Raw genomic sequence first — 15720 nt, 5'->3', positions numbered from 1 at the left:
GGAATCCTGTGGCCTGGGAACATGACATCGGTTTGGATTCTGGTACCCTGTTGCCTGGGAACATGAAATCGGTTTGATTATGGAAACCTGTGGCCTGGGAATATGACTGAGGTTTGATGGTGGTACCCTATGGCCTGGCAACATGACTGAAGTTTGATTCTGGATCCCTGTGGCCTGGGAACATGACTGAGGCGTGATTCTTGAAAACTGTGGCCTGGGAACATGACATCTGTTTAGATTTTGGAATACTGTGCTCAGGGAACCTGACTGAGCCTTGGTTCTGGAACCCTGTGGACTGGGAACATGACTGAGGTTTTACTCTTTAACCCTGTAGCCTGGGAATATGACATCGGTGGATTCTGGATCCCTGAGGCCTGGGAATATGAAAACGGTTTGATTCTGGAACCCTGTGGCCTGGGAACATGCCTGAGGTTTAATGCTGGAAATCTGTGGCCTGGCAACATGACTGAGGTTTGTTTCTGGAAGCCTGTTCCCTGGGCACATGACTGAGGTTTGATTCTGGACACCTGTGTCCTGGGAACATGACTGAGATTTGATTGCTGAAACCTGTGGCCTGCGAACATGACTCAGGCTTGCTTCCGGAACCATGTGTCCTGGGAATATGACTGAGGTTTGATTCTGGAAACCTTTGGCCTGGGAAAATGACTGAGGTTTCAGTGTGGAAACATGTGGCCTGGAATCATGACTGAGGTTTGATGGTGGAACACTATGGCCGGGCAAAATGACTGAGGCTTGATTCTGGATCCCTGTGGCCTGGCAAGTTGCCTTAGGTTTGATGGCAGAAACCTGTGGACTGGCAACGTGACTGAGGTTTGATTGTGGAACCCTGTGAACGGGGAACATGACTGAGGCCTGATACTGGCACCCCGTGGCGTGGGAACATGACATTGGTTTGATTCTGGAGCCCTGTTTACTCGGAACATGAATGAGGTTTGATGGTGGAACCCTGTGGCCTGGCAACATGATTGAGGTTTCAGACTGGAACCCTCAGGCTTGGGAACATGAGTGAGGCTTGATGATGGAAACCAGTGGCCTGGCAACATGACTGAGGTTTGATGGTGGAACCCTGTGGCTTGGCAAGATGCCTTAGTTTTGATTGTGGAATACTCTGGCCTGGGAACATAACTGAGGCTTGATGGTGGAACCGTGGTCTGGCAACAGGACTGAGGTTTGATTGTGGAACCCTCTGGCCTGGGAATATGACTGAGGTTTAATTGTGGAACCCTGTGGCCTGGGAACATGACTGGGATTTTATTTCTGAAACCTGTGTCCAGGGAACATGACTGAGATTTTATTCTGGAACCCTGTGTCCTGGGAACACGACTGAGGTTTGATTCTGGAAACCATTGGCCTGGGAAGATGACTGATGTTAGAGTGTGGAATCCTGTGGCCTGGGAACATGACATCGGTTTGGATTCTTGTACCCTGTTGCCTGGGAACATGAAATAGGTTTGATTCTGGAAACCTGTGGCCTGGGAATATGACTGAGGTTTGATGGTGGTACCCTATGGCCTGGCAACATGACTGAAGTTTGATTCTGGATCCCTGTGGCCTGGGAACATGACTGAGGCGTGATTCTTGAATACTGTGGCCTGGGAACATGACTTCTGTTTAGATTTTGGAATACTGTGCCCCGGGAACCTGACTGAGCCTTGGTTCTGGAACCCTGTGGACTGGGAACATGACTGAGGTTTTATTCTGGAACCCTGGAGCCTGGGAACATAACAGAGGATTGATTCTGGAACCCTGTGGCCTGGGAACATGAAATCGGTGGATTCTGGAACCCTGTGGCCTGGGAATATGAGAACGGTTTGATTCTGGAAACCTGTGGCCTGGGAACATGTCTGAGGTTTGATGGTGGAAACGTGTAGCCTGGCAACATGACTGAGGTTTGATTCTGGATGACTGTGACCAGGGAACATGATATCGGGTTTATTCTGGAAACCTGTGTACTGGGAACAAGACTGAGGTTTGGTTCTGGAACCCTGTGGCCTGGGAACATGACTGAGGTTTGTTTCTGGAAGCCTGTTCCCTGGGAACATGACTGAGGTTTGATTCTGGACACCTGTGTCCTGGGATCATGACTGAGGTTTGATTGTTGAAACCTGTGGCCTGCGAACATGACTCAGGTTTGATTCTGGAACCATGTGTCCTGGGAATATGACTGAGGTTTGATTCTGGAAACCTTTGGCCTGGGAAAATGACTGAGGTTTCATTGTGGAAACATGGGGCCTGGGATCATGACTGAGGTTTGATGGTGGAACACTATGGCCTGGCAAAATGACTGAGGCTTGATTCTGGAACCCTGTGACCTGGCAAGTTGACTGAGGTTTGATGGCAGAAACCTGTGGACTGGCAACATGACTGAGGTTTGATTGTGGAACCCTGTGGCCTGGGAACATGACTGGGATTTTATTTCTGAAACCTGTGTCCAGGGAACATGACTGAGGTTTGATTCTGGAACCCTGTGGCCTGGGAACATGGCTGAGGTGTGATTCTTGAAAATTGTGGCCTGGGAACATGACATCTGTTTAGATTGTGGAATACTGTGCCCCGGGAACTTGACTGAGCCTTGGTTCTGGAACCCTGTGGACTGGGAACATGACTGAGGTTTTATTCTGGAACCCTGTAGCCTGGGAATATGACATCGGTGGATTCTGGATCGCTGAGGCCTGGGAATATGATAACGGTTTGATTCTGGAACCCTGTGGCCTGGGAACATGCCTGAGGTTTAATGCTGGAAACCTGTGGCCTGGCAACATGACTGAGGTTTGTTTCTGGAAGCCTGTTCCCTGGGCACATGACTGAGGTTTGATTCTGGACACCTGTGTCCTGGGAACATGACTGAGATTTGATTGCTGAAACCTGTGGCCTGCGAACATGACTCAGGTTTGCTTCCGGAACCATGTGTCCTGGGAATATGACTGAGGTTTGATTCTGGAAACCTTTGGCCTGGGAAAATGACTGAGGTTTCATTGTGGAAACATGTGGCCTGGAATCATGACTGAGGTTTGATGGTGGAACACTATGGCCAGGAAAAATGACTGAGGCTTGATTCTGGAACCCTGTGGCCTGGCAATTTGCCTTAGGTTTGATGGCAGAAACCTGTGGACTGGCAACATGACTGAGGTTTGATTGTGGAACCCTGTGAACGGGGACATGACTGAGGCCTGATACTGGCACCCCGTGGCGTGGGAACATGACATTGGTTTGATTCTGGGCCCTGTTTACTCGGAATATGACTGAGGTTTGATCGTTGAACCCTGTGGCCTGGCAACATGATTGAGGTTTCAGAGTGGAACCCTCAGGCTTGGGAACATGAGTGAGGCTTGATGGTGGAAAACCAGTGGCCTGGCAACATGACTGAGGTTTGATGGTGGAACCCTGTGGCTTGGCAAGATGACTTAGGTTTGATTGTGGAACACTCTGGCCTGGGAACATGACTGAGGCTTGATGGTGGAACCGTGGTCTGGCAACAGGACTGAGGTTTGATTGTGGAACCCTCTGGCCTGGGAATATGACTGAGGTTTATTTGTGGAACCCTGTGGCCTGCGAACATGACTGGGATTTTATTTCTGAAACCTGTGTCTAGGGAACATGACTGAGGTTTGATTCTGGAACCCTGTGTCCTGGGAACACGACTGAGGTTTGATTCTGGAACCATGTGGCCTGGGAATATGAGTGAGGTTTGATTCTGGATACCATTGGCCTGGGAAGATGACTGATGTTAGAGTGTGGAATCCTGTGGCCTGGGAACATGACATCGGTTTGGATTCTGGTACCCTGTTGCCTGGGAACATGAAATCGGTTTGATTCTGGAAACCTGTGGCCTGGGAATATGACTGAGGTTTGATGGTGGTACCCTATGGCCTGGCAACATGACTGAAGTTTGATTCTGGATCCCTGTGTCCTGGGAACATGGCTGAGGCGTGATTCTTGAAAATTGTGGCCTGGGAACATGACATCTGTTTAGATTGTGGAATACTGTGCCCCGGGAACTTGACTGAGCCTTGGTTCTGGAACCCTGTGGACTGGGAACATGACTGAGGTTTTATTCTGGAACCCTTTAGCCTGGGAATATGACATCGGTGGATTCTGGATCCCTGAGGCCTGGGAATATGAAAACGGTTTGATTCTGGAACCCTGTGGCCTGGGAACATGCCTGAGGTTTAATGCTGGAAATCTGTGGCCTGGCAACATGACTGAGGTTTGTTTCTGGAAGCCTGTTCCCTGGGCACATGACTGAGGTTTGATTCTGGACACCTGTGTCCTGGGAACATGACTGAGATTTGATTGCTGAAACCTGTGGCCTGCGAACATGACTCAGGCTTGCTTCCGGAACCATGTGTCCTGGGAATATGACTGAGGTTTGATTCTGGAAACCTTTGGCCTGGGAAAATGACTGAGGTTTCATTGTGGAAACATGTGGCCTGGAATCATGACTGAGGTTTGATGGTGGAACACTATGGCCTGGCAAAATGACTGAGGCTTGATTCTGGATCCCTGTGGCGTGGCAAGTTGCCTTAGGTTTGATGGCAGAAACCTGTGGACTGGCAACGTGACTGAGGTTTGATTGTGGAACCCTGTGAACGGGGAACATGACTGAGGCCTGATACTGGCACCCCGTGGCGTGGGAACATGACATTGGTTTGATTCTGGAGCCCTGTTTACTCGGAACATGAATGAGGTTTGATGGTGGAACCCTGTGGCCTGGCAACATGATTGAGGTTTCAGACTGGAACCCTCAGGATTGGGAACATGAGTGAGGCTTGATGATGGAAACCAGTGGCCTGGCAACATGACTGAGGTTTGATGGTGGAACCCTGTGGCTTGGCAAGATGACTTAGTTTTGATTGTGGAATACTCTGGCCTGGGAACATAACTGAGGCTTGATGGTGGAACCGTGGTCTGGCAACAGGACTGAGGTTTGATTGTGGAACCCTCTGGCCTGGGAATATGACTGAGGTTTAATTGTGGAACCCTGTGGCCTGGGAACATGACTGGGATTTTATTTCTGAAACCTGTGTCCAGGGAACATGACTGAGATTTTATTCTGGAACCCTGTGTCCTGGGAACACGACTGAGGTTTGATTCTGGAAACCATTGGCCTGGGAAGATGACTGATGTTAGAGTGTGGAATCCTGTGGCCTGGGATCATGACATCGGTTTGGATTCTTCTACCCTGTTGCCTGGGAACATGAAATCGGTTTGATTCTGGAAACCTGTGGCCTGGGAATATGACTGAGGTTTGATGGTGGTACCCTATGGCCTGGCAACATGACTGAAGTTTGATTCTGGATCCCTGTGGCCTGGGAACATGACTGAGGCGTGATTCTTGAATACTGTGGCCTGGGAACATGACTTCTGTTTAGATTTTGGAATACTGTGCCCCGGGAACCTGACTGAGCCTTGGTTCTGGAACCCTGTGGACTGGGAACATGACTGAGGTTTTATTCTGGAACCCTGTAGCCTGGGAACATAACAGAGGATTGATTCTGGAACCCTGTGGCCTGGGAACATGAAATCGGTGGATTCTGGAACCCTGTGGCCTGGGAATATGAGAACGGTTTGATTCTGGAAACCTGTGGCCTGGGAACATGTCTGAGGTTTGATGGTGGAAACGTGTAGCCTGGCAATATGACTGAGGTTTGATTCTGGATGACTGTGACCAGGGAACATGATATCGGGTTGATTCTGGAAACCTGTGTCCTGGGAACAAGACTGAGGTTTGGTTCTGGAACCCTGTGGCCTGGGAACATGACTGAGGTTTGTTTCTGGAAGCCTGTTCCCTGGGAACATGACTGAGGTTTGATTCTGGACACCTGTGTCCTGGGATCATGACTGAGGTTTGATTGTTGAAACCTGTGGCCTGCGAACATGACTCAGGTTTGATTCTGGAACCATGTGTCCTGGGAATATGACTGAGGTTTGATTCTGGAAACCTTTGGCCTGGGAAAATGACTGAGGTTTCATGGTGGAAACATGGGGCCTGGGATCATGACTGAGGTTTGATGGTGGAACACTATGGCCTGGCAAAATGACTGAGGCTTGATTCTGGAACCCTGTGACCTGGCAAGTTGACTGAGGTTTGATGGCAGAAACCTGTGGACTGGCAACATGACTGAGGTTTGATTGTGGAACCCTGTGGCCTGGGAACATGACTGGGATTTTATTTCTGAAACCTGTGTCCAGGGAACATGACTGAGGTTTGATTCTGGAACCCTGTGGCCTGGGAACATGGCTGAGGTGTGATTCTTGAAAATTGTGGCCTGGGAACATGACATCTGTTTAGATTGTGGAATACTGTGCCCCGGGAACTTGACTGAGCCTTGGTTCTGGAACCCTGTGGACTGGGAACATGACTGAGGTTTTATTCTGGAACCCTGTAGCCTGGGAATATGACATCGGTGGATTCTGGATCGCTGAGGCCTGGGAATATGATAACGGTTTGATTCTGGAACCCTGTGGCCTGGGAACATGCCTGAGGTTTAATGCTGGAAACCTGTGGCCTGGCAACATGACTGAGGTTTGTTTCTGGAAGCCTGTTCCCTGGGCACATGACTGAGGTTTGATTCTGGACACCTGTGTCCTGGGAACATGACTGAGATTTGATTGCTGAAACCTGTGGCCTGCGAACATGACTCAGGTTTGCTTCCGGAACCATGTGTCCTGGGAATATGACTGAGGTTTGATTCTGGAAACCTTTGGCCTGGGAAAATGACTGAGGTTTCATTGTGGAAACATGTGGCCTGGAATCATGACTGAGGTTTGACGGTGGAACACTATGGCCTGGCAAAATGACTGAGGCTTGATTCTGGAACCCTGTGGCCTGGCAATTTGCCTTAGGTTTGATGGCAGAAACCTGTGGACTGGCAACATGACTGAGGTTTGATTGTGGAACCCTGTGAACGGGGACATGACTGAGGCCTGATACTGGCACCCCGTGGCGTGGGAACATGACATTGGTTTGATTCTGGAGCCCTGTTTACTCGGAACATGACTGAGGTTTGATCGTTGAACCCTGTGGCCTGGCAACATGATTGAGGTTTCAGAGTGGAACCCTCAGGCTTGGGAACATGAGTGAGGCTTGATGGTGGAAACCAGTGGCCTGGCAACATGACTGAGGTTTGATGGTGGAACCCTGTGGCTTGGCAAGATGACTTAGGTTTGATTGTGGAACACTCTGGCCTGGGAACATGACTGAGGCTTGATGGTGGAACCGTGGTCTGGCAAAAGGTCTGAGGTTTGATTGTGGAACCCTCTGGCCTGGGAATATGACTGAGGTTTATTTGTGGAACCCTGTGGCCTGGGAACATGACTGGGATTTTATTTCTGAAACCTGTGTCTAGGGAACATGACTGAGGTTTGATTCTGGAACCCTGTGTCCTGGGAACACGACTGAGGTTTGATTCTGGAACCATGTGGCCTGGGAATATGAGTGAGGTTTGATTCTGGATACCATTGGCCTGGGAAGATGACTGATGTTAGAGTGTGGAATCCTGTGGCCTGGGAACATGACATCGGTTTGGATTCTGGTACCCTGTTGCCTGGGAACATGAAATCGGTTTGATTCTGGAAACCTGTGGCCTGGGAATATGACTGAGGTTTGATGGTGGTACCCTATGGCCTGGCAACATGACTGAAGTTTGATTCTGGATCCCTGTGGCCTGGGAACATGGCTGAGGCGTGATTCTTGAAAATTGTGGCCTGGGAACATGACATCTGTTTAGATTGTGGAATACTGTGCCCCGGGAACTTGACTGAGCCTTGGTTCTGGAACCCTGTGGACTGGGAACATGACTGAGGTTTTATTCTGGAACCCTGTAGCCTGGGAATATGACATCGGTGGATTCTGGATCGCTGAGGCCTGGGAATATGATAACGGTTTGATTCTGGAACCCTGTGGCCTGGGAACATGCCTGAGGTTTAATGCTGGAAACCTGTGGCTTGGCAACATGACTGAGGTTTGTTTCTGGAAGCCTGTTCCCTGGGCAAATGACTGAGGTTTGATTCTGGACACCTGTGTCCTGGGAACATGACTGAGATTTGATTGCTGAAACCTGTGGCCTGCGAACATGACTCAGGTTTGCTTCCGGAACCATGTGTCCTGGGAATATGACTGAGGTTTGATTCTGGAAACCTTTGGCCTGGGAAAATGACTGAGGTTTCATTGTGGAAACATGTGGCCTGGAATCATGACTGAGGTTTGATGGTGGAACACTATGGCCTGGCAAAATGACTGAGGCTTGATTCTGGAACCCTGTGGCCTGGCAATTTGCCTTAGGTTTGATGGCAGAAACCTGTGGACTGGCAACATGACTGAGGTTTGATTGTGGAACCCTGTGAACGGGGACATGACTGAGGCCTGATACTGGCACCCCGTGGCGTGGGAACATGACATTGGTTTGATTCTGGAGCCCTGTTTACTCGGAACATGACTGAAGTTTGATGGTTGAACCCTGTGGCCTGGCAACATGATTGAGGTTTCAGAGTGGAACCCTCAGGCTTGGGAACATGAGTGAGGCTTGATGGTGGAAACCAGTGGCCTGGCAACATGACTGAGGTTTGATGGTGGAACCCTGTGGCTTGGCAAGATGACTTAGGTTTGATTGTGGAACACTCTGGCCTGGGAACATGACTGAGGCTTGATGGTGGAACCGTGGTCTGGCAACAGGACTGAGGTTTGATTGTGGAACCCTCTGGCCTGGGAATATGACTGAGGTTTAATTGTGTATCCCTGTGGCCTGTGAACATGACTGGGATTTTATTTCTGAAACCTGTGTCCAGGGAACATGACTGAGGTTTTATTCTGGAACCCTGTGTCCTGGGAACACGACTGAGGTTTGATTCTGGAAACCATTGGCCTGGGAAGATGACTGATGTTAGAGTGTGGAATCCTGTGGCCTGGGAACATGACATCGGTTTGGATTCTGGTACCCTGTTGCCTGGGAACATGAAATCGGTTTGATTCTGGAAACCTGTGGCCTGGGAATATGACTGAGGTTTGATGGTGGTACCCTATGTCCTGGCAACATGACTGAAGTATGATTCTGGATCCCAGTGGCCTGGGAACATGACTGAGGCGTCATTCTTGAATACTGTGGCCTGGGAACATGACTTCTGTTTAGATTGTGGAATACTGTGCCCCGGGAACCTGACTGAGCCTTGGTTCTGGAACCCTGTGGACTGGGAACATGACTGAGGTTTCATTCTGGAACCCTGTAGCCTGGGAACATAACAGAGGATTGATTCTGGAACCCTGTGGCCTGGGAACATGAAATCGGTGGATTCTGGAACCCTGTGGCCTGGGAATATGAGAACGGTATGATTCTGGAAACCTGTGGCCTGGGAACATGTCTGAGGTTTGATGGTGGAAACGTGTAGCCTGGCAACATGACTGAGGTTTGATTCTGGAAGACTGTGACCAGGGAACATGATATCGGGTTTATTCTGGAAACCTGTGTCCTGGGAACAAGACTGAAGTTTGATTCTGGAACCCTGTGGTCTGGGAACATGACTGAGGTTTGTTTCTGGAAGCCTGTTCCCTGGGAACATGACTGAGGTTTGATTCTGGACACCTGTGTCCTGGGATCATGACTGAGGTTTGATTGTTGAAACCTCTGGCCTGCGAACATGACTCAGGTTTGATTCTGGAACCATGTGTCCTGGGAATATGACTGAGGTTTGATTCTGGAAACCTTTGGCCTAGGAAAATGACTGAGGTTTCATTGTGGAAACATGGGGCCTGGGATCATGACTGAGGTTTGATGGTGGAACACTATGGCCTGGCAAAATGACTGAGGCTTGATTCTGGAACCCTGTGGCCTGGCAAGTTGACTGAGGTTTGATGGCAGAAACCTGTGGACTGGCAACATGACTGAGGTTTGATTGTGGAACCCTGTGGCCTGGGAACATGACTGGGATTTTATTTCTGAAACCTGTGTCCAGGGAACATGACTGAGGTTTGATTCTGGAACCCTGTGTCCTGGGAACACGACTGAGGTTTGATTCTGGAACCATGTGGCCTGGGAATATGACTGAGGTTTGATTCTGGATACCATTGGCCTGGGAAGATGACTGATGTTACAGTGTGGAATCCTGTTGCCTGGGAACATGAAATCGGTTTGATTCTGGAAACCTGTGGCCTGGGAATATGACTGAGGTTTGATGGTGGTACCCTATGGCCTGGCAACATGACTGAAGTTTGATTCTGGATCCCTGTGGCCTGGGAACATGGCTGAGGCGTGATTCTTGAAAATTGTGGCCTGGGAACATGACATCTGTTTAGATTGTGGAATACTGTGCCCCGGGAACTTGACTGAGCCTTGGTTCTGGAACCCTGTGGACTGGGAACATGACTGAGGTTTTATTCTGGAACCCTGTAGCCTGGGAATATGACATCGGTGGATTCTGGATCGCTGAGGCCTGGGAATATGAAAACGGTTTGATTCTGGAACCCTGCGGCCTGGGAACATGCCTGAGGTTTAATGCTGGAAACCTGTGGCCTGGCAACATGACTGATGTTTGTTTCTGGAAGCCTGTTCCCTGGGCACATGACTGAGATTTGATTCTGGACACCTGTGTCCTGGGAACATGACTGAGATTTGATTGCTGAAATCTGTGGCCTGCGAACATGACTCAGGTTTCCTTCCGGAACCATGTGTAATGGGAATATGACTGAGGTTTGATTCTGGAAACCTTTGGCCTGGGAAAATGACTGAGGTTTCATTGTGGAAACATGTGGCCTGGAATCATGACTGAGGTTTGATGGTGGAACACTATGGCCTGGCAAAATGACTGAGGCTTGATTCTGGAACCCTGTGGCCTGGCAAGTTGCCTTAGGTTTGATGGCAGAAACCTGTGGATTGGCAACATGACTGAGGTTTGATTGTGGAACCCTGTGAACGGGGAACATGACTGAGGCCTGATACTGGCACCCCGTGGCGTGGGAACATGACATTGGTTTGATTCTGGAGCCCTGTTTACTCGGAACATGACTGTGGTTTGATGGTTGAACCCTGTGGCCTGGCAACATGATTGAGGTTTCAGAGTGGAACCCTCAGGGTTGGGAACATGAGTGAGGCTTGATGGTGGAAACCAGTGGCCTGGCAACATGACTGAGGTTTGATGGTGGTCCCTGTGGCTTGGCAAGATGACTTAGGTTTGATTGTGGAACACTCTGGCCTGGGAACATGACTGAGGCTTGATGGTGGAACCGTGGTCTGGCAACAGGACTGAGGTTTGATTGTGGAACCCTCTGGCCTGGGAATATGACTGAGGTTTAATTGTGGAACCCTGTGGCCTGGGAACATGACTGGGATTTTATTTCTGAAACCTGTGTCCAGGGAACATGACTGAGGTTTTATTCTAGAACCCTGTGTCCCGGGAACACGACTGAGGTTTGATTCTGGAAACCATTGGCCTGGGAAGATGACTGATGTTAGAGTGTGGAATCCTGTGGCCTGTGAACATGACATCAGTTTGGATTCTGGTAACCTGTTGCCTGGGAACATGAAATCGGTTTGATTCTGGAAACCTGTGAACTGGGAATATAACTGGGGTTTGATGGTGGTACCCTATGGCCTGGCAACATGACCGAAGTTTGATTCTCGATCCCTGTGGCCTGGGAACATGACTGAGGCGTGATTCTTGAATACTGTGGCCTGGGAACATGACATCTGTTTAGATTGTGGAATACTGTGCCCCGGGAACCTGAGTGAGCCTTGGTTCTGGAACCCTGTGGACTGGGAACATGACTGAGGTTTTATTCTGGAACCCTGTAGCCTGGGAACATAACTGAGGATTGATTCTGGAACCCTGTGGCCTGGGAACATGAAATCGTTGGATTCTGGAACCCTGTGGCCTGGGAATATGAGAACGGTTTGATTCTGGAACCCTGTGGCCTGGGAACATGTCTGAGGTTTGATGGTGGAAACCTGTGGCCTGGCAACATGACTGAGGTTTGATTCTGGAAGACTGTGACCAGGGTACATGATATCGGGTTTATTCTGGAAACCTGTGTCCTGGGAACAAGACTGAGGTTTGATTCTGGAACCCTGTGGCCTGGGAACATGACTGAGGTTTGTTTCTGGAAGCCTGTTCCCTGGGATCATGACTGAGGTTTGATTCTGGACACCTGTGTCCTGGGATCGTGACTGAGGTTCGATTGTTGAAACCTGTGGCCTGCGAACATTACTCAGGTTTGATTCTGGAACCATGTGTCCTGGGAATATGACTGAGGTTTGATTCTGGAAACCTTTGGCCTGGGAAAATGACTGAGGTTTCATTGTGGAAACATGGGGCCTGGGATCATGACTGAGGTTTGATGGTGGAACACTATGGCCTGGCAAAATGACTGAGGCTTGATTCTGGAACCCTGTGGCCTGGCCAGTTGACTGAGGTTTGATGGCAGAAACCTGTGGACTGGCAACATGACTGAGGTTTGATTGTGCAAACCTGTGGCCTGGGAACATGACTGGGATTTTATTTCTGAAACCTGTGTCCAGGGAACATGACTGAGGTTTGATTCTGAAACCCTGTGTCCTTGGAACACGACTGAGGTTTGATTCTGGAACCATGTGGCCTGGGAATATGACTGAGGTTTGACTCTGGATACCATTGGCCTGGGAAGATGACTGATGTTAGAGTGTGGAATCCTATGGCCTGGGAACATGACATCGGTTTGTATTCTGGTACCCTGTTGCCTGGGAACATGAAATCGGTTTGATTCTGGAAACCTGTGGCCTGGGAATATGACTGAGGTTTGATGGTGGTAGCCTATGGCCTGGCAACATGACTGAAGTTTGATTCTCGATCCCTGTGGCCTGGGAACATAACTGAGGCGTGATTCTTGAAAACTGTGGCCTGGGAACATGACATCTGTTTAGATTTCGGAATACTGTGCCCCGGGAACCTGACTGAGCCTTGGTTCTGGATCCCTGTGGACTGGGAACATGACTGAGGTTTGATGGTGGAAACCTGTGGCCTGGCAACATGTTTGAGGTTTCAGAGTGGAACCCTCAGGCTTGGGAACATGAGTGAGGCTTGACGGTGGAAACGAGTGGCCTGGCAACATGACTGAGGTTTGATGGTGGAACCCTGTGGCTTGGCAAGATGACTTAGGTTTGTTTGTGGAACACTCTGGCCTGGGAACATGACTGAGGCTTGATGGTGGAACCGTGGTCTGGCAACAGGACAGAGGTTTGATTGTGGAACCCTCTGGCCTGGGAATATGACTGAGGTTTAATTGTGGAACCCTGTGGCCTGGGAACATGACTGGGCTTTTATTTCTGAAACCTGTATCCAGGGAACATGACTGAGGTTTTATTCTGGAACCCTGTGCCCTGGGAACACGACTGAGGTTTGATTCTGGAAACCATTGGCCTGGGAAGATGACTGATGTTAGAGTTTGGAATCCTGTGGACTGGGAACAGGACATCGGTTTGGATTCTGGTACCCTGTTGCCTGGGAACATGAAATCGGTTTGATTCTGGAAACCTGTGGCCTGGGAATATGACTGAGGTTTGATGGTGGTACCCTATGGCCTGGCAACATGACTGAAGTTTGATTCTCGATCCCTGTGGCCTGGGAACATAACTGAGGCGTGATTCTTGAAAACTGTGGCCTGGGAACATGACATCTGTTTAGATTTCGGAATACTGTGCCCCGGGAACCTGACTGAGCCTTGGTTCTGGATCCCTGTGGACTGGGAACATGACTGAGGTTTTATTCTGGAAACCTGTAGCCTGGGAACATAACTGAGGCTTGATTCTGGAACCCTGTGGCCTGGCAAGTTGACTGAGGTTTGATGGCAGAAACCTGTGGACTGGCAACATGACTGAGGTTTGATTGTGGAACCCTGTGCCCTGGGAACATGACTGGGATTTTATTTCTGAAACCTGTGTCCAGGGAACATGACTGAGGTTTGATTCTGGAACCCTGTGTCCTAGGAACAAGACTGAGCTTTGATTCTGGAACCCTGTGGCCTGGGAACATGACTGAGGTTTGTTTCTGGAAGCCTGTTCCCTGGGAACATGACTGAGGTTTGATTCTGGACACCTGTGTCTTGGGATCATGTCTGAGGTTTGATTGTTGAAACCTGTGGCCTGCGAACATGACTCAGGTTTAATTCTGGAACCATGTGTCCTGGGAATATGACTGAGGTTTGATTCTGGAAACCTTTGGCCTGGGAAAATGACTGAGGTTTCATTGTGGAAACATGGGGCTGGGATCATGACTGAGGTTTGATGGTGGAACACTATGGCCTGGCAAAATGACTGAGGCTTGATTCTGGAACCCTGTGGCCTGGCAAGTTGACTGAGGTTTGAGGGCAGAAACCTGTGGACTGGCAACATGACTGAGGTTTGATTGTGGAGCCCTGTGGCCTGGGAACATGACTGGGATTTTATTTCTGAAACCTGTGTCCAGGGAACATGACTGAGGTTTGATTCTGGAACCTGTGTCCTGGGAACACGACTGAGGTTTGATTCTGGAACCATGTGGCCTGGGAATATGACTGAGGTATGATTCTGGATACCATTGGCCTGGGAAGATGACTGATGTTAGAGTGTGGAATCCTATGGCCTGGGAACATGACATCGGTTTGTATTCTGGTACTCTGTTGCCTGGGAACATGAAATCGGTTTGATTCTGGAAACCTGTGGCCTGGGAATATGACTGAGGTTTGATGGTGGTACCCTAAGGCCTGGCAACATGACTGAAGTTTGATTCTGGATCCCTGTGGCCTGGGAACATGGCTGAGGCGTGATTCTTGAAAATTGTGGCATAGGAACATGACATCTGTTTAGATTGTGGAATACTGTGCCCCGGGAACTTGACTGAGCCTTGGTTCTGGGACCCTGTGGACTGGGAACATGACTGAGGTTTTATTCTGGAACCCTGTAGCCTGGGAATATGACATGGGTGGATTTTGGATCCCTGAGGCCTGGGAATATGAAAACGGTTTGATTCTGGAACCCTGTGGCCTGGGAACATGCCTGAGGTTTGATGGTGGAAACCTGTGGCCTGGCAACATGTTTGAGGTTTCAGAGTGGAACCCTCAGGCTTGGGAACATGAGTGAGGCTTGACGGTGGAAACGAGTGGCCTGGCAACATGACTGAGGTTTGATGGTGGAACCCTGTGGCTTGGCAAGATGACTTAGGTTTGATTGTGGAACACTCTGGCCTGGGAACATGACTGAGGCTTGATGGTGGAACCGTGGTCTGGCAACAGGACTGAGGTTTGATTGTGGAACCCTCTGGCCTGGGAATATGACTGAGGTTTAATTGTGGAACCCTGTGGCCTGGGAACATGACTGGAATTTTATTTCTGAAACCTGTGTCCAGGGAACATGACTGAGGTTTTATTCTGGAACCCTGTGTCCTGGGAACACGACTGAGGTTTGATTCTGGAAACCATTGGCCTGGGAAGATGACTGATGTTAGAGTGTGGAATCCTGTGGCCTGGGAACATGACATCGGTTTGGATTCTGTTACCCAGTTGCCTGGGAACATGAAATCGGTTTGATTCTGGAAACCTGTGGCCTGGGAATATGACTGAGGTTTGATGGTGGTACCCTATGGCCTGGCAACATGACTGAAGTTTGATTCTCGATCCCTGTGGCCTGGGAACATAACTGAGGCGTGATTCTTGAAAACTGTGGCCTGGGAACATGACATCTGTTTAGATTTCGGAATACT

The sequence above is a fragment of the Balaenoptera physalus genome (genome assembly GCF_965194825.1).
Source record: "Balaenoptera physalus genome assembly, chromosome: 20".
NCBI lineage: Eukaryota > Metazoa > Chordata > Mammalia > Artiodactyla > Balaenopteridae > Balaenoptera > Balaenoptera physalus.
This window is presented reverse-complemented; position numbering follows the sequence as displayed.